Consider the following 19432-nt stretch of genomic DNA (forward strand, 5'->3'; position numbering starts at 1 on the left):
GAAAAAGTATTGAACCAGTAGCATACAAGGTTACGTTGCCTCCGTATTTGAAGATCCCAAATGCATTTCACATCTCTTTACTGAAGCCTCTCATACTTTTCCATTTTCGGGCTGCGCTCCCTAGACCTCCCAAGGTGCAAGCTGCTCAAGGAGAAGAATTTTAAGTTCATAGGATCCTTGACTGTCGTAAAAGCTATGGTCGTCTCCAATATCTTATTGATTGGAAGGGATATGGACCAGAGGAAAGGTCCTGGGTTTCTGAAGAGGACGTCCACGCTCCAAGATTAGTCCTGCCTTTAATACCAAGAACCCGATGAATACACAAGGGTGTTCAAAGCCCACCCTAAAATGGGGGGGGGGGGGGGCTGTCAGGCTCCGGAGCCTTACCTCTGGCGGGTACTCCCAGGGGTTGCCATCCCGCTGGTTGGTGCGGCTGCGGCGGGTCCTCCTGGACGGATGTACGGCTGCCGAGGTCCGGGGGTCTGGAGACCCGGACGCTGTGGCAGGGATCGCTGCGGTAAGGTCCTCTAGTGGTGACACAGTATAGTGTGTCAGAGACAGAAGCTGGCTAAAGCTGTGTGCTAACAGCTGAGTATGTCTCCTGTGCTGGGGGCAGCCATGTTGGAGACCAGAGTATTACCAATGAAGTTCCCATTTTGTGTCCAGGCAATCCTGCGTGTTCTCCCCTTACAAAAGGGGGCTGGCTCAGAGGGAGAGTGCCAGTGCTTCAAGTTACCTCCTTGAGAAAGGTTCTCCAGCTCTGTGCTCCCAGGTTGCTTCTGGTGCCCTGGTCCTGGTTGCTCTCATCTATCGGTTACCTAAACGCTGCTGCAGTCCTGCTGTCTAAGTCCATCGCCACTCGTGGAAGCGCTCACAGGGTCCCAGGTCGTAGAGGAGCTCCAGGTGCTAATGGCGGTTCTCGCAGACGTCTTCGTTTCTTCAAAGTCCAAGTTCTTCAGCCTCGTCTTTCAATCACAAACCACAGTCTTCATTCCTTCAAAGTCCAAGTACTTCAGCCTCGTCTTTCAATCACAATCACAGTCCTCATTTCTTCAAAGTCCAAGTTCTTCAGCCTCGTCTTGCAATCACAAACCACAGCCTTCATTTCTTCAAAGTCCAAGTTCTTCAGCCTCGTCTTTCAATCACAATCTTCATTTCTTCAAAGTCCAAGCTCTTCAGCCTCATCTTTTAATCATAAAACACAGTGTTCAGTTCTTCTTTACCGGAGTTCTTCAGCTTCACTCTTCAAGTAATTTTACCATAGACTCTAATTCTTCCAGTTTCTTCAATTTCTCCAATATTCGTGTACAGCCTGATTATTCATTAAAACTACAGTTATCTTCCTATGGAGTCCTCCTTTTCTTTACGCCCTCCGGCCAACATTAACACTAAGTTTGACCTCCACCCCATGAAGAGGAATTACATTCAGCCACCTCGTTTACTCAGGGCCGGTGCAAGGTTTCTCAACACCCTAGGCAAAACTTCTGCCTACTGCCCCCCCTCCCCTCCCCTCCCAATACCCTCTTTCCATCTAGGAAAGGTGAGAGGGGTGAGTCGTGAGTCACGGTGTGTGAGGGGTGGTTGTAAGACAGAATGGGGAGGAGAGTGAGAGAGAGAGAGAAAAAGAGGGGGGAGCAAGGGAGAGAGAGTGGGGGATGAGTGAGAGAGACTGTATCAGGGAGAAAGAGAACAGTGAGATAGTGAGAGAGGGTGTCAGGGAGAGAGAGAGAGAGAAAGAGAGAGGGTGGGTATCAGGGAGAGAGAGGGTGTCAACCAAGGAGAGGGGAGGTTTTGGGAAACAGTCAACGAGCACAGCAATTTAAGTCAAAGTAGTTAGAGAGGGGTCAAAGAACAGTCCACATCAAAATGACATCAAATAACTAGCGTATATTTCATATAGCAGGTGGAGGTGCGCCCAGAGAGTAAATATAGTATTAACAGAAAAAAGACAGAAATAAACTCTCTTGTTGGGGCACTCTTGTCTATGAAAAAATGGAATTAGTTAAAACTTAACTTTTATTAGTTAGAATTAGAATAGATATATGATAGCTCTCAGATAAATTTCACATTGGGCATATCACAAGAAAGAAATTTCTAGGGTTGACGAAAATATCAGGAATAATATTAAGAAATTGGAGTTCAATGACAAAATTCAAAACATATAGGCAGTCCTATATAAATATAATGACAGTCTGATACTGTTATAAAATTGTCCGGAACCTGAAATATAGATAATAAAAAGCCAGATGCTTCGATATAAGGAGTTTCATCAATTATAGGTCAGACTGACACTATATTAGGCTGAAGCTATTTACACACACACACACACACACACACACACACACACACACACACACACACACACACACACACACACACACACACACACACACACACACACACTAAATTAGTAACACATGCAGTCACAAAATACATGAGTGGCATATGCAGTCCATCTCAATAACCTAACACACAGGTTCTCAAACTCGGTCCTCAGGGCCCCACACAGTGCATGTTTTGCAGTTCTCCTCACAGAATCGCAAGTGACATAATTAGCTCCACCTGCGGACCTTTTAAAATGTGTCAGTGAGTAATTAATACACCTGTGCACCTGCTGGGTGACTTGCAAAACATGCACTGTGTGGGGTCCTGAGGACCGAGTTTGAGAACCACTGACCTAACAGATTCCCTCTATATGGTAACAAACAATAGTGTGTTGCTGAACTGGCTAACAATGTGTCAATGTAAAACTTAATGTGATACAATACTGCTGTGTAAGGGTAATGAAAGAAACAAATCAGAATCATTAAAGTACAGTTCAAAATAAGTCTGCCGCATAGATGGATACAATATATGTTAGCTAGCAGTGAAAATATTACTGATTAGTTTAGATTCAGTGATGTACAGTATCAATAAAACCCTGCATGGGTACACTCAGGGGTGATAGAAAAAGTCTCACGGTTTATGAGCTCTGTAGGGCAGCTGCGGCTCTGTCACATGTAAAGGGTCGCAGTGATGACAGAGTGACCGTGTTCGCAGAGCCGGCACTCTAGAGAGGAGACGGGGGTATACAGAATGTCTGCTATTAGAAATTTTTTGTCAGATTGTCCCTGATGAATTTAATTAATTAAATTCAGTGCAGGGCACTGCTGACACATGATCCAATGACAGCACTTTGGATTGGAGAGGTAGAGAGATGAGATGAGGTGTGGGCAGAGGAGAGGAATAGAGCTGGAGAGAGGTAGAACAAAGTTCCGGTGAGGTTCTGGAGAGCCCCTGCTGTGTGTGACATATAGTCACAGTGGACAGCAGTGAGCGGGTCCTGCCGCAGCTGTGACCAGATAGAAGGAAGAAAGAGCGGGCAGCTGTGGAGAGCAGTCGAGTTAGCAGCGCGCCCTGTTGCAGTGCCCTGTTTTGAATTGAGTAATTGAACTCAAATTTCTTAAAATTATTCCTGATATTTTCGCCAACACTAGAAATTAGAGATGAGCGGATTCGGTTTTACTCGGTTCTCAAAACCGAATCTTATTGGCTATCCAAAACACGTGACACCCGTGAGCCAATAAGATTCGGTTTTGAGAACCGAGTAAAACCGAGTAAAACCGAATCCGCTCATCTCTACTAGAAATGTCTTTCTAGAGTTATGCCCCATGAAAAATGTATCTCAGAGGCTATTGTATATCTATTTTAATAAGAACTAAGAAAAGTTAAGTTTTAACATAAATCCATTTTTTCATAGACAAGAGTGCCCAACAAGAGTTTCTTTTTGTCGAGAGAGAGAGGGAAAGAGAGGGATGAGAGAGAGAGAGAGAGAGGGGGGGGGGGGGGGAGAGGGGGAGGGAGAGAGATGGGGAAGAGAGAGATGGGGTAGAGAGAGAGATGGGGGAGAGAGAGAAATGGGGGAGAGGGGGAGGGGGGGGGAGGAGAGAGAGAGAGAGAGAGAGGTGGAGGGAGAGAGAGTTGGAGGGAGAGAGAGAGGGGGAGGGAGAGAGAGAGATGGGGGATAGAGAGATGAAGAGAGAGAGAGGGGGAGGGAGATGGAGAGAGGGAAGGAAAGAGAGAGATGGAGGGAGGGAGAGGGGGAGGGAGAGAGAGGGGGAGAGATGGAGAGAGAGGGGAGATGGATAGAGGATGGAGAGAGATAGAGAGGGGGAGAGAGAGAGAGAGAGAGGGAAAGAGGGGGGAGCGATAGAGGGAGAGAGAGGGGGGAGCGATAGAGGTAGAGAGAGGGGAGCGATAGAGGGAGAGCGATAGAGGGAGAGCGAGCAGGAGAGAGAGCAGAGCGATAGAGGGAGAGATAGAGGGAGAGAGAGGGGAGCGATAGAGGGAGAGAGGGGAGAGACAGAGAGAGAGAGATAAAGGGAGAGTGGGGAGAGAGAGCGGAGAGAGAGGGAGAGGGGGGAGATAGAGAGGGGGAGCGATAGGGAGATGGAGAGAGGGAGAGAAAGAGGGGAGAGAGAGGGAGGGAGAAAGAGAGAGAGAGGAGGTGAGATAGATAGAGAGAGGGGAGAGATAGAGGGAGAGCAATAGAGGGAGAGAGATAGAGGGAGAGTGGGGAGAGAGAGCGGAGAGATAGAGGGAGAGTGGGGAGGGAGAGGGAGAGAGAGCGGAGAGATAGAGGGAGAGGGGGGAGATAGAGAGGGGGAGCGATAGGGAGATGAAGAGAGAGAGGGAAAGATAGAGGGAGAGAGGGGAGAGATAGAGGGAGAGAGAGAGGGGTGAGAGAGGGGAGAGAGATAGAGGGGGAGAGAGAGAGAGGGGGATGAGGAGAGACACACTACCTATTCCAGCCTTGCTAGGCATCAGGGCATGTTTCTGATGGGGGCGGGCAAGTCACGGAATTAGGCCCCACCCCCTTTCCACCCGCGAATCGCGGAAATGCATTCCCCTGCTGCCACAGTGTGGGGTCCCCTGGATGACCGCTCCGTCTTTCCTATAATCTGGCCCTGCTGCATACATACACAGCAAGCCGGCACTACAGAGCCAGGCCAGGCCAGGCTCCAGGGAAGAAACGCCAGCGCTGCCATAATCACACTCTGACTCACCATAGATCCACGGGTCTCCTGTTGGTGCCCCTGCTGCTGTGCTGGCCGAAGAGCTGCAGGGATCCATCAGCGCGGTCATCATGCAGGAGGGATGTCGGTGAAAGTGGCTGTCCAGCCTGCCCTCGGAAGTGGAGGAGCGCCAGGTACTTGGGAGGGGGGGAGGGGGGGGGGGAGTGACACGACCACCTGACCTACACACGCTGACCACCTCTGGCAAATAGGAAAAGAGATGGGCGGGCACACACTTGTGTAGTCTGCCATCTCCGGGTGTCTGGAAGAAGACCTTCATTTTTCCTCCAGACAGCCTCAGCGGGCCGCCCTTCAGGTCCCGGCGCCCATAGGCAACTGCCTAAAGCTGCCTAATGGAAGCGCCGGCCCTGCGTTTACTCTCCTCACAGGTAGCTGTCTCATCAGCCAAAACTCGGTTGTCGGAACCCCAACTTACGCCGTGCGTGACAATACTCCAACTTTCTATGATCATGTTCCTAATGCATATTAACCCGGTGAACCAGCCCAGGTGGAAAACAATTATTTAAATATAACTCTTCTGATTGTAGAACAGACTTCATGAACCCTTCCCCATTTATCGCATTAACTGGAAAACACAAAGAAGTGACCCTATACCGTATATACGTACACACATAATTAAAGGGGTATAACTCCTGATTTTTAAATTGAAATATTGTCTTGGAGAGTGAACCAAAGAACTCTAATAGAACAAAAGACATAAACTGTTGACTGAAAATACACTTTCTATATGCAATAGAACAATTACCATCTTAACAGATTCAGTTACAGTAATTATAGATAAACCCTATATTTTAGGTTCATTTTTCAGTTCAAAAACACGTCTCATTATACAGAAATGTTCAATGTGCAAGTAAGAAACAGAGTTAAACAATGTAGATGAATATCAATTATTTCACAAAATAGTGCAAACGAATGTAATCAATTTATAGCCAGGGGCTTATTAGGGAAAATCAATGCTCACTGAAAATGAAGATAAATTCGTAGATTCATTGGCTAAATGTTACTGTTGGGGAAAGAGTCCCTCATTCAATATGCAGGGTGTGGTTCAATAGATCTACAGTAAAAAGACAGATAGTAAATAGGTCGTCCCCAAATGGTTGACATGCATTAGTCCAACAGGGTCAAAAAGTCAACATGGAAAAGGTAGACAGAAGAAAAGGTCGACAGGTACAAAAAGTCATCAAGATCAAAAGGTCGACATGAAGATGGTTGACAGAAAAATGGTGTAAATTTGTATGTTTCATAATATCTGAGCCAAATTAGTGTAAATGTGAACCCTCGCGGGCTCGCTTCAGGCAAGGTGCCTAGTTTCGCTACCACTGCGCTCAGCCCAGGTTACTATTCCCAATCATGGTCCATGTGGATAGTAAATGATGATAAAGTTGAAAGAAATGAAAAAAAAAATAAAAAATCACCCCCCAAAAAACTTGTGTCAACGATATGTGTGTCAACCATTGTCATATCAACCTTTTGAACTTGTCGACCTTAAGTACTGTCTACCTTTTACCTGTCAACTTTTTGACTCTGTTGACCTTTTGCATGTCAACCATCTGGGGTCGACTTATCGGCTGTCTATCTTTATTGTAGATCTATCAACTGGATACCCAATATGCGTACATAACAGGAGAATATGTAGTTCCAACTTCCTACAGGTTTAAATATACCACTTTTGGTGATAACACAATAGTCTGTCAAATGCATCACCGAGTGAGAAATCACCAGCATGAGAAGTGTAAGTATTATATCTGACGATAGCTATCTCAGCGAGTAATATGATATCACATGCATTATGTAATGTACTTATCAATTAAATGAAAGGTAACATTTTACTATTTTGAAAAAGAAAGAATAAAAAGCCCCATAAGGCATTATGAAATCCAGCCGTGTAAGTGAGGGCTTAGGGACCTGCAGGAGAAGTAGATAAAACTTCAGTGTTCATGAAAAGCATTACAATAATTCCATTGTTGGGATCATAAACTTCTATCTTAAGATGCAAAGCACTTAAAACTTATCAGGAGAACGGTCTCCAGAGAGGTCAAACAACAAAACTTTAAAATAACACAGTTACAAGAGGTAAAAGAAAAATTGGTTTAAACAAGCATCGCTAAATTGTCTTTTAATGTAAATATAACAATCCATGTTTACCAAACTGCAGATTTATAATCTGTAATTTATCATGTTATTTAACATCTTGCTTTGTAAATATGAATATGACTCATCTTTATATGTAACATTCTATACTATACAGAAGCACTGGTAAAGTGATAAACGAGACATATGTTTGTCCCAGGTTTCTGGCCTACCCCCAGGAAATGTCTGTTTCTGCTAAACAGACTTGATTAGAATTTGGGCCCACATTCCGAGTTGTTCGCTCGCTAGCTGCTTTTAGCAGCATTGCAAATGCTAAGCCGCCGCCCTCTGGGAGTGTATCTTAGCTTAGCAGAATTGCGAACGAACGATTAGCAGAATTGCGAATAGAGGGCCTAATTCCAAGTTGATCGCAGCAGCAAATATTTTAGCAGTTGGGCAAAACCATGTGCACTGCAGGGGGGACAGATATAACATGTGCAGAGAGAGGTAGATTTGGGTGGGGTGTGTTCAAACTGAAATATAAATTGCAGTGTAAAAATAAAGCAGCCAGTATTTACCCTGCACAGAAACAATATAACCCACCCAAATCTAACTCTCTCTGCAAATGTTTTGTCTGCCACACCTGCAGTGCACATGGTTTTGCCCAATTGCTAACAAAATTGCTGCTGCGATCAACTCAGAATTAGGTCCAGAAATTTCTTAGCAGTTTCTGAGTAGCTCTAGACTTACTCAGCCATTGCGATCAGTTCAGTCAGTTTCGTTCCTGGTTTGACGTCACAAACACACCCAGCGTTCGCCCAGACACTCCCCCGTTTCTTCAGACACTCCCGCGTTTTTCACAGAAACGCCAGCGTTTTTTCGCACACGCCCAGAAAACGGCCAGTTTCCGCCCAGAAACACCCACTTCCTGTCAATCACAGTACGATCACCAGAACGATGAAAAATCCTTGTTATGCCGTGAGTAAAATACCTAACTTTTGTGTAAAATAACTAAGCGCATGCGCTCTGCGAACCTTGCGCATGCGCAGTAAGCGACTAATTGCAATATAGCGAAAATTGGCAACGAGCGAACAACTCAGAATGACCCCCTTGGTCTTTTAGTAAAAGCCAGATAATAGGTCTCGGGGATATTGGTGTAAGAAAGAAGAGAGGGCTCCACCAATAAAGCCCATTTCTGGATTTTAGGGCTTCAGCCTGAGAGCTGGCTAATTAGTGCCTGTAGCTGTAAAGGGGGCACACACGGAGAGATCCGTGTTTAAAATCTAAGCAATCTGACTAGATTGTTTAGATTTTGAGCACGCATCTGCTGTTTGTATGCCCCCCAGCGATGCGCAGCCCCGCGCATCGCTATCGCCTGTGCTAGATTAAGCCTGCATGCAGGCTCAATCTAGTGGGTCGCTCACGTCACCGCTGTGTGAAGTGAGCGGCCCCTCGTCCGTCCACCCCCCCTCGCTCAGCACATCGCGCTGTGCTGAGCGGGGGAGAGATGTGTGCTGAGCGGTCTGTGTTAAGATCGCTCAGCACACAGCTCTCCCGTCAGTACCCCCTTTAAGAGGCTGAGAAAAGCTGTGTCAGGATTTGGCTCAGGGTCTCTCTACCTGGGAAATAAAGCATCAGGCATGTTACGAGACACTGTTATTTACTGATTTTAAGTACTGTGCATATGCCTGTGTTTGTGGTAGGGGCATTAGGTCCTACCACTCTGAGAGAGAGCATCTGTAATGTTTAGTTTGTTTGTTTTGTTATTGTACTGCAAAATAAAACTAACCACTGCTAAATTGCACAAAAAAACTTTGAAAACCCTTATTAGTGGCCGTGGCACGGCTTGTGGGAGATGCAGGTCTTGGCCATTGCCAGGCGACCGGGATACTGCGTCTCTTCCGGCCGCCGGAGCTGCTGGGTCCCGCCCTGCACCTAGTGATGCTGCCGCTATGGTGCCTGGGAGTTGCTGGGTGCTTGGCAGTAGGGACGCCGGAGGCAGATGGTGTTCCCCGTTGCTGGGCAATCAGCAAGTGCAGTAATTTTGATTAAGTGGATGTGCAGCAGGGCAACACCATGTTATTAATTAATTAGGACTCCTCATTTTTGATTGGTACAGCTACCAGTTATTTTCCTTTCCTGTGCACTTCTCAAATGCTGGTAATAGTTTAACCTTTCTGTGTGACCTGTCGGTCCTGTGTACTTCTGTGCTGGGAATCTCTGAAAGATTCAGTCCTGTTCAGAATTCCGTCTGCCTCATCATCAGGTTCAGTGTGGATCTACCCATGGAATATATTTATATCTTTATCTTGTTTATTATTCCTCGTCTCCCTAGTTGTTACCCTTGATTGTTGGTGTACCACTAACAACTGTACCACTGACTACCATACCACCAATCTTATATACCACTGACTCCTACAGTCTTTCTCCATTGCATATCTCTCATCTTTAGTATTGTTGTTGCACCATTGGTCAGTCCCCTGACCTATTATAGGTCCTTAGTCTTTCTATTCCTGTCCTTGTCCTTTCTACCGACAGGTAACTCTGGTCGTCCCAGGGGTAAGCTCGTACTGTCGCCAGTGGCGTAAGTCCTGGCTGCATTCTAGTACCGGTAGGCGTGACTGGCCTTATGGAAAAGGCGGCTGTTATAGGCTAGAAGACCTGCTGGCGTACTCTATGAGTCTTACTGCCAGGTGTCCGGGGTTACTGTCCAGAAGATCATCATCATTCCAAGTCTATCCAACTCATCATCCTCTGCCTACCCAGGTCTCCACGTCAGTCTGCCTAGGTATTTTCCTTGAATCATAACAATGATGTGCTGTTTTCCTTGCTGCTATGTGTTTGGGGGTGCCCATTTACCACAGGAGAGGGCACTCCTATCCTGATCTCCTCAGAATACTTTAAAACAAGGTGCCAAAAATAAATACATAAATGAAAGTAAGTATAATAAAAGATAAATAGGCATATTTAACAATGAGTGATATTCTTGTTATCACTTGTTATGAATGATAAATGGTGTTCCAGCCAATCAGCTTCTAACTGTCATGTTTGAAAATTAACAGGAGCTAAATGGTTGCAGCACCATTTATCATGTGTAATGAGTGATAACAAGAATATCACTCATTGGTAAATCTGCTCCAAACTTTGCAATCTCGCATTTTCTACACTGCTGTAATACAGCCACAGATATACCCAGACTGCATTGTAATGGATAACTCAGAAATAATTATTTTGATTTACCCTTCAGATAGTTAGTCCAATTGTTTCCATGGCAATCTATAGTTATGGAAAACAATATATGTACTGCATCCAGGCTGACTTCCAGAGAGCTGGGAACATCACCAGTGGGCACCACTGTCAAATGGACCAATACTCATAGGGGTAAATTTACTAAGTTGGTAGTTCTATTTAAGAATTGATGTTGCCCATAGCAACCAATCAGATTCCAGGTATTATCTTCTAGAAGGTGCTAGATAAATGAGAAGTAGAATCTAAATTTACCCCATAGTGTTCATATACTGTATTAACACAGAAGCATGGGGCACACACTTGTGAGTCAGACAACTCCTGCTTTTGTATTATTATGTACATCCTGTGCCATCTGTGGGCGGTGCTGCACTACATCTAACATTTTGCACTTTTGGAATTTACACCATATTTATAAGGTCTATATGACATTTGCGCATATCAATGTAATTGATAGGGGCCACATAAATTTCTTGCCCAGGGGCCTCCACATACTTTAATCCAACCCTGCCCGTATTATAGGAGCAGAACCCACAATTACCTGTATCACAGATGAAGCAGCCAAAGCTAGATTAAGGACTGAAAAAATGTATATAGGGGGTAATTCCAAGTTGATCGCAGCAGGAAATTTTTTAGCAGTTGGGCAAAACCATGTGCACTGCAGGGGAGGCAGATATAACATTTGCAGAGAGAGTTAGATTTGGGTGGGTTATTTTGTTTCTGTGCAGGGTAAATACTGCCTGCTTTATTTTTACACTGCAATTTGGATTGCAGATTGAACTCACCACACCCAAATCTATCTCTTTCTGCACATGTTAGATCTGCCCCCCCTGCAGTGCACATGGTTTTGCCAAATTGCTAACAGAATTCCTGCTGCGATCAACTTGGAATTACCCCCATATATTTTTCATATTGAAAAGAAAAAAAAAAACAGTGCTCTAGCTTGCTCCCACATCTGTTCTGTTCTTATCACAATTGGGGCCAGTATTTTCAATAAAAGAAGTGAGACCAGCCTGGTGCTGTCTTACATATAGTACCACCAAAGTGCTGCAGTGAGTCTATATACTTCTCCTCATAGTTCCTCCCGTAGTCCCTGCCCCTTAATCTCCTCTACCCTGTCTGTAAGTCTATTCTTTTCCATTGTAGGAATGACTATCGAATGGTCCACCATTAATGGTGCCTTCAATGGTTTATATAGATGGCCAACACACACACCTGATGGTGATCAATCAGTGGAAGGGGTGGTGCTGTGCGGGGCACAGGAAAAGGGCAGCCATCAGGGGGGGACTGGTGTCCAGGGCCCTTACAAATAGGGGGGCCCCACCCCTTGCTCCAACCCCCAATACCTGTGGAGCTGCACCAGGCTGTGAATCAACAGCGGGCTGATGCGCAGGGAGGACCTCTTAAAACAAGCCTTCTCTGTACATCAGCTCTCTGAATAGTTCCTGTAGGTCCGCAACGCTACACCTATATGTAACGTCACAATGTATGAAATCACATAGGGGTGGAGCGGTGCAGCAGAAACTTTTTTGGGATGGAGGGACCCTGTCTATTTTGTCAGTCCTGGGCCCCACAATTTCTGATGGCAGCCCTGCACAGGACATCACTACTTCTATTCGTGATGCAAGTCTCTTTTGAGGGAAAATGAGCAGGGGCGGATTAGTCTGCCGGGATGTTGTCTCTTTGTTCCCTCAGTGGCCACCCTTCACTTACCCCTCCACTGGCCAGCTGCCGCAATCAGAGCTCAGCTCTGATCAGGCAGCGTTACAGACAGAGGGGCAGATGTACTAAGCATTGGAGAGAGATAAAGTGGAGAGAGATAAAGTACCAACTAATCAACTCCTATCTATCATTTTTCAAATACAGCCTGTAACATGGCAGTTAGGAGCTGATTGACTGGTACTTTATCTCTCCCCACTTTATCACTCTCCAAGGCTAAGTACATAACCCAGACAGTGTTACAGAAGCACACTGAAGAAACAAAAATGGCAGACATTGGAGCTGCTGTGCATGCCCAGCCACAACCATTCCTCCCATAATGCTTTGCAGAGCCCGTCAGTCACCAGTAACAGCTCTGCCTCCGGGTCCACCTCCAGACCGACCATGGGCCCACCTGGGAAGGCGTGGCACCACCATCACCAACCCATCACTGCTGGGGCTGCCCCTGTGATAGCCCCCAAATCTTTCACGCCAGTGCTGCCCCCCCCCCCCCCCCCCGCTGCTGCCATCATGATCGAGACCAACACCTTTGTGATTGCCCTTTGAGATCATAAAAGGGATATTTCCTCCTGTTAGGCATATTTATCACTCCTCTCCTCAAGTCCTTACTGCTATCTACTAACCTGCTACCTATGTACTGCCTACTCTTTACTTACCTACCTGCCACCTGCCTACATACCATCTACCTTCTATATACCTACCTACTAACCCATTGCCCTATCTACTGCCTATGCTTTACTTACCTACCTTCCACCTGCCTATATACCACGTATCTTGCAATATACTTAACTACGAACCCACTGCCCACTGAACTATTACTTACCTATAGTTTACCTACTCAGCCTACATACTAAATGCTGCTATATACCTCACTACATACCTACTGCCCACTTATCTATTGCTTACTCTCTACTTACCTATGTACTACCTGCATATATACTACTACATGCTATGCACTTAATACTTTTTACTTACCTACTGCCCACTTACCTACCTTACTACTCTATAATTACTGATTATCTATTGCCTACTCTCTACAGACCTACCTACCACCTTTTTTCCTGTCGGTTGCTAATGTGTTTGGTCTTTTTTTCCAGTTTGGGGCCAATGTATTTTTTTCCTGTGGGGGTTAATGTGTTTGTCTTGTTTTTTCTTATGTTTCACTGTGTATGTGTCCCGATGGTGTTCGTACAGAACTTTCTGCAGTACACTTTCAGACACGTGCACTAAAAAGTGTATTAGAAATATGTAACATATTATGGTAGTGTTGCTGAAAGTGGTTGCATATAAAGACGTGGTCTAGCTCACATTGAGGCCATACTCGGATGATCTGCACCTAGCATAGGGTTGGTGAAAAGATGCACAAAGCATGCTTGTAGACACCCTAGACACTGAAAGTGGGTGTCTCAGTCCTTGCATATTCGATTGCATGGATGTACACCAGGGAAGGGCATTGGATGTACACCATGCCATTCGCACAACATTCTGGAGAGCAATTCCAGCAGTGATGTCGGCGGTCACAGATCACTGCATCACTACCTGGGGGGCCAAGGAGTCAGAGGTGATCCGTTCTGCACATTTGTAGAATGGATCTCCTCTTTAAAAGCCAGCGGACACAGCAGGGCAGAGCTGTTGCATGGGATGCGACCGTGTCAGCTAAAGCAACCACGCCAGTTACATAAATCAGTATACCACATCACACTCTTCACTTAGGATATGAGTGAAAGAGACAATTTATTTATCCCAATCAATATATATATATATATATATATATATATATATAGGTCCAGGAATAATATCCTTAAAGGATTGAAACGTTGAATTTACCTCTACCGGTGTCTGTGATTCTTACAAAGTGTTCGTGAGTGCCGCTTCTTTGAGTGTACATGTTTTATTTATGAGGGCACCAGAACCAGCTTACTTCAAGGTGGAGTGCCGGGTACATTGCTGAGTGTATATATATATATATATATATATATAATATATATATATAAATAGGTCCAGGAATAATATCCCTCATTTAGTAGAAAGAAAGAACACCTTTATAGTGAGGCCGTTACAATATACAATAGATACATGCGTTATAAACACTTCAAGGCAATAAAAACCTTATGGTATTACTGTTGAAATGATGCATGATTTGTAGGCGTGTATGGAAAACTGTTATCTCCATTTTCCAGACTTTGTTAGTTTCTCCGAAAACCAGACATATACCTTGGGAAAAGAATAAAGAAACAGCAGCTTCTAGTGCATTACCATATATTCCACATGAAAATTTTTAATAATAAGCACTCACATAGATAATATATAAATCAGCACAAAGTAAGTCAAACATTCTGACCTGTGTTACTTTCTAGACAAATAAGCCTCATACCAGATAGGACCAAATGTATCGCATTTAAAGTGGAAAGCTCTAATAAGGTCTGCAGTGCGGTCAGATGTTCTGAAGCACCTTGAAAAAGGCTACAGAGAGTAGCTGAAATGCATTGGTGGTTGGCGGTTTTGCAGGTACTGTAACCAGGAAAACATCTGACCACACCTGCTCTGCCCACATAGTGATATGTAACAAGATAGAGACACACCCACCATGCCAACACACACATTCTTAAACAAATACAAATCAAAGGTAATGAACCCACAAAGAATTGAAAAAGCAATAGAAATTTCAAGCAACAGCTGCATGAAAGGAAAAGAGGGACATTAAATCCTGTTCTATCCACACAGCTAAGAGAATGAGAGACACATACACATACTGGAAATGCTTACCTCTTAAATTATGATATGCCTAGGGAATTGGGGAAAAGGGGGACCTGAGCACTGGTACCAGTGCAGGTAAGAACAGAAAAGTACTCTCTTTTTGGGTCACTCAACCTACTAATATATATAACATAACATTTATTGATATGTGTTAAAATGTGATGGTGTTCTAGAAAATGCTCAGATTTGTGTAAGTCAGTGTAGAGACTGACCAAATGGGAAGGCCGTGAAGGGGCTGGTCAGCTTAACAAACTATTGCAATATTTTGGAACTAACATTCCCTGAATTTAGATGAATTACAGTTTGAAGTGTTAATATTAGGTGAGTGCTGAATTTGTAAGATTTTTTTATTTAAATGGTGTGGTCAGAAATACCACTGGCACCTTGGATGTATGAGTGTTGTGGGTTCTAGCCTATTGTTTATATAAAATTTATGTGGTCGCACTTTTTCTTGCACCCCTATTGTCCATATGTGAATTAAATGTTAAGAAATTCCCCAGGTGTTTATTAACTGATATGCTTGGGTGTGGTTCCTGTTTCTTTAAAAGAGTGGGATAGGGCCTAAACCCGTGATAGAAGCATACTGTGTATTTAAAATCCAAAAGATGCCTGAGAGCAACGCCCAGATTTTTGAAAGTCAGTGTAGGGACTGACCAAATGGGAATGGCCGTGAAGTGGCTGGTCAGCTTAACAAACTATTGCAATATTTTGGAACTAACATTCCCTGAATTCAGATGATTTACAGTTTGAAGTGCTAATATTAGGTGAGTGCTGAATTTGTATGAATTTTCTTATAAAAATGGTGTGGTCACAAATAACACTGACACCGTGGATGTATGAGTGCTGTGGGTTCTAGCCTATTGTTTTTATTTATATATATATATATATATATATATATACATACACACACACACATATTTACACACACACACACACACACACACACACACACACACACACACACACACACACACACACACACACACACACACACACATATTTATTTATTTTTTATTTTGTGCACCCCTAGGCAGCCCCAGCCCCTTGATGGACCACACTGCAGCACCCCTGGATGGACCACACTGCAACACCCCTGGATGGACAACACAGCACAGGTGGTTGGACACAGCATGGAGAGTGTACCTCTAAGCAGCCCCAGCCCCTTGATGGACCACACTGCAGCACCCCTGGATGGACAACACTGCAGCATCCTTGGATGAACAATACAGTATGGAGAGAGCTACCCTAAGCAGCCACAGTCCCTTGATGGACAACACTGCAGCACCCCTCGATGGACAACACAGCACCTCTGGACAGACTCAGCATGGACACATCTGCAATATGCAAGCTCCACAACCGGAGTGAAATGGCACCAATCATCGGGGGAACCTTATATACTGTAGAATCCAAAACCTGCGAGAATCCGACAGCGGGAGGATGATGTTTTGCCTCATTTTTGGGTCCGAGTCAAAACCCCATTCCAGCTGAAATCGTGCAGTTCGGGTGTGTTCGACTCTCGGAGAACCGGACCCGCTCATCTCTAATCAATACATTTCACCCTCATCAAGTTTTATTAAGAATGTTTGACCCACTGCTTTTGATATCTGCTACATTGACCTTGTCTAGATACCCTGCCTTGTCACTGTGGTCCCCAGAAATACTGATGCAACCAGAAGACTGTTTGTGATTCCACACTCTTACAGGCATCAGAATAGAAACTGAAGAGTCCTGATTACAAAACTGAGCACACAGTGACAGCTGAAAGACGCACAGGGGCCATGCAGCACACAATTGTTTAAATATTAAACTCACTACAATGTGATGTAGATAATTAATGATAATTTAAACAGGGGTTTTCCCTAGCACACCAAGGGGTATCAGTAACAAGACTTGAACACTATATTGTAATAGAAAATTCAGAGATCTCAGTTACATTCATACAGTATATTTGCAAATATATAGTTAAGCCTCAAAGCCAATGGCAAGGCTTCTCTGATATTGGACGTCCTTAATCCTAAATTTAAGTCCGGGGCACAGAAACCCACCAAGCTGGTGAAGGCGAGCTACCCCAGGGCAGCAAACTAGTGAAAGGCTAAAGTGTTAATAGTGTTAATAGGAAGTGTTAATAGTTAGAAGCAAAAGCTATGTATTAAAAAGTGATACACAGGTGAAAGGTGTTAAATAAAATGCTAAAAAGAGTAGTATTAGTAGAAAAATTATTTCAAAGTGCTAAATAAAATGTTATAGTGTGCCACCCCAAAACAGCCTGGCCACACCAAACTAGGAGGCGTCATACCCCAAACTCATCCCTAAAATGATAACAGCACCCAGTCTGGGTCATGTAATTGCCTAATGTAAGGCTACATGATAATGGCTCATACTAAAATATATCTACAATGAGAGTCAGATCACCTGGAGAAACCCCATGATCCTCCAAAAGGCACTACAGGAACCAGCATGCTCTCCAAATGCTGGTACCATCTGTGCCTCTCTGAACTGCAATATAGAATGGTAGCTGCTCAATCAATCCAGTAATACCTCCCTGGTGCTGTAAGAGAGGGGTAATTCTTAGGGGTTTTCCCCGGCACACCAAGAGGTATCAATAACAAAACCTGTACACTATAGGGTAATAATTCAGACCCGATCGCTGCTACGGCAAGTTAGTATAGAGTTTTATACATTTTACACTCCACTTGCTATCAGGAGCAGGATAGGAGGGACATGGGTAATTGCCTCTGCTATAAAGTGGGTCAGGGCTCATTTGTGTATTATTGGCTACTGGGTGACCTGCTGATGTGTTTGAATTGATCTTGAAAAAGGTTCTTTGAGAACCGATACGTCGATCTGCTGTCATGGATTGTGACCTATTTGCTGCTATGTGGCTTCAGGACAACTCTGTGACTGTCCTTGAGTGGCCCAGCCAGAGCCCAGACTTGAATCCGATTGAACATCTCTGGAGAGATCTGAAAATGGCTGTGCACCGACGCTTCCCATCCAGCCTGATGTAGCTTGAGAGGTGCTGCAAAGAGGAATGGAGAAACTGCGCAAAGATAGGTGTTCCAAGCTTGTGGCATCATATTCAAAAATACTTGAGGCTGTAATTGCTGCCAAAGGTGCATCAACAAAGTATTGAGGAGAGGCTGTGAATACTTATGTACATGTGATTTCTTAGTTGTTGTTTTTTAATAAATTAGCAAAAATCGAAAACATTTTTTTTGCACATTGTCATTATGGGGTGCAGAATTTTGAGGGAAAAAATGAATTTATTCCATTTTGGAATAAGGCTGTAACATAACAAAATGTGGAAAAAGTGAAGCGCTGTGAATACTTTCCGGATGCACTGTATCGCTAGCATTTACTATAGGTTAAAATAAGCTTACATTACTTAGTCAGCAGAGAGCAGACATACAGGTATGTGTTCATATTAGGGATGTGCGCCGGCCCAAATCTTAGGTTTTGGGCTCTTGTTTTGAATTTGTATCTCCTTCGTGTTTTAGATCTGTATTTGTTTTGCCAAAACCTCCCTTGCGAATTTTGGATCTGTATTTGTTTTGGATCTGTATTTTTTTTTAGAAACAGCTAAAATCACAGAATTTGGACCTGTATTAACCTCAATAACATTAATTTCCACTCATTTCCAGCCAATTTTGACCACCTCATAGTTCATAATACTGTTTTCATCCAGTTTAGGCCGAAAGGTTGCACAAGGTATCTGGATGACTAAGTGCCAGCAGTGGGGGGCACAAACATGTATATGAGTACAAAATAAAATATACTACACCTTGGTTGACCTTCACCAACAATGTCACACAATACGTGTATGAGTAGGAAATAAAATATATTACTGTAGTACCACTTTCACCCACAGCGTCACACAATATGTATATGAGTCTTAGATAATAATCTAACGCTACGGTTTAATTTCACCAACAGTATCGCACAATATGTGTATGAGTAGGAAATAAAATATATTCCTGTGGTACCACCTTCATCCACAGCGTCACACAATACGTGTGTGCGTCAGAAATAGTGATCCAACACTGCAGTTGACCTTCACCAACAGTGTCGCACTATATGTGTATGAGTAGGAAATAAAATATATTACTGTGACACCACCTTCACCCACAGCGTCACACAATACGGGTGTGCTCCAGAAATAGTTATCGAACACTGGCGTTGACCTTCACCAACGGTGTCGCACAATATGTGTATGAGTAGAAAATAATATACTGCAGTATGACCGGCAGTGTTCCAGTACTTATATATATATTTTTATAATTATATTTTTAGACTTTTTGTTATTAGCTTTTATTATTTGAATTTTACACTGGGGTGGAGCCCCTGGATGGACACACAGATCACCCCTTTCAGATACAGCAGATAGAGCACCCGCCCCACACCAGACAACACAGTACTGAGACGGACACGTCCATCCAGTACACTCTCCACAGCCAGTGAAGATGTCGCCAATCACCGGGGACCTTTATAGAATCCAAAACCAATGAGAATCTGACAGCGGGATGATGACGTTCTGCCTAATTTTGGGATCTGAGTAAGGCGGGAAG

At 44.1% G+C, this 19432-nt stretch overlaps 1 long non-coding RNA gene across 1 annotated transcript in view; it reads left to right on the forward strand.

The window, feature by feature from the left end:
• Positions 1 to 18076, forward strand: part of LOC135057717 (uncharacterized) — a 77012-nt gene extending 58936 nt beyond the window's left edge. The window contains exon 3 of the long non-coding RNA XR_010244321.1: positions 15898 to 18076. This is a non-coding gene — a long non-coding RNA (uncharacterized LOC135057717). The remainder of the gene's footprint in view (positions 1 to 15897) is intronic.
• Positions 18077 to 19432: the final 1356 nt, after the last annotated feature.

This window comes from Pseudophryne corroboree, chromosome 3 (assembly GCF_028390025.1).
Source record: "Pseudophryne corroboree isolate aPseCor3 chromosome 3, aPseCor3.hap2, whole genome shotgun sequence".
In the NCBI taxonomy this organism is placed as follows: Eukaryota; Metazoa; Chordata; class Amphibia; order Anura; family Myobatrachidae; genus Pseudophryne; species Pseudophryne corroboree.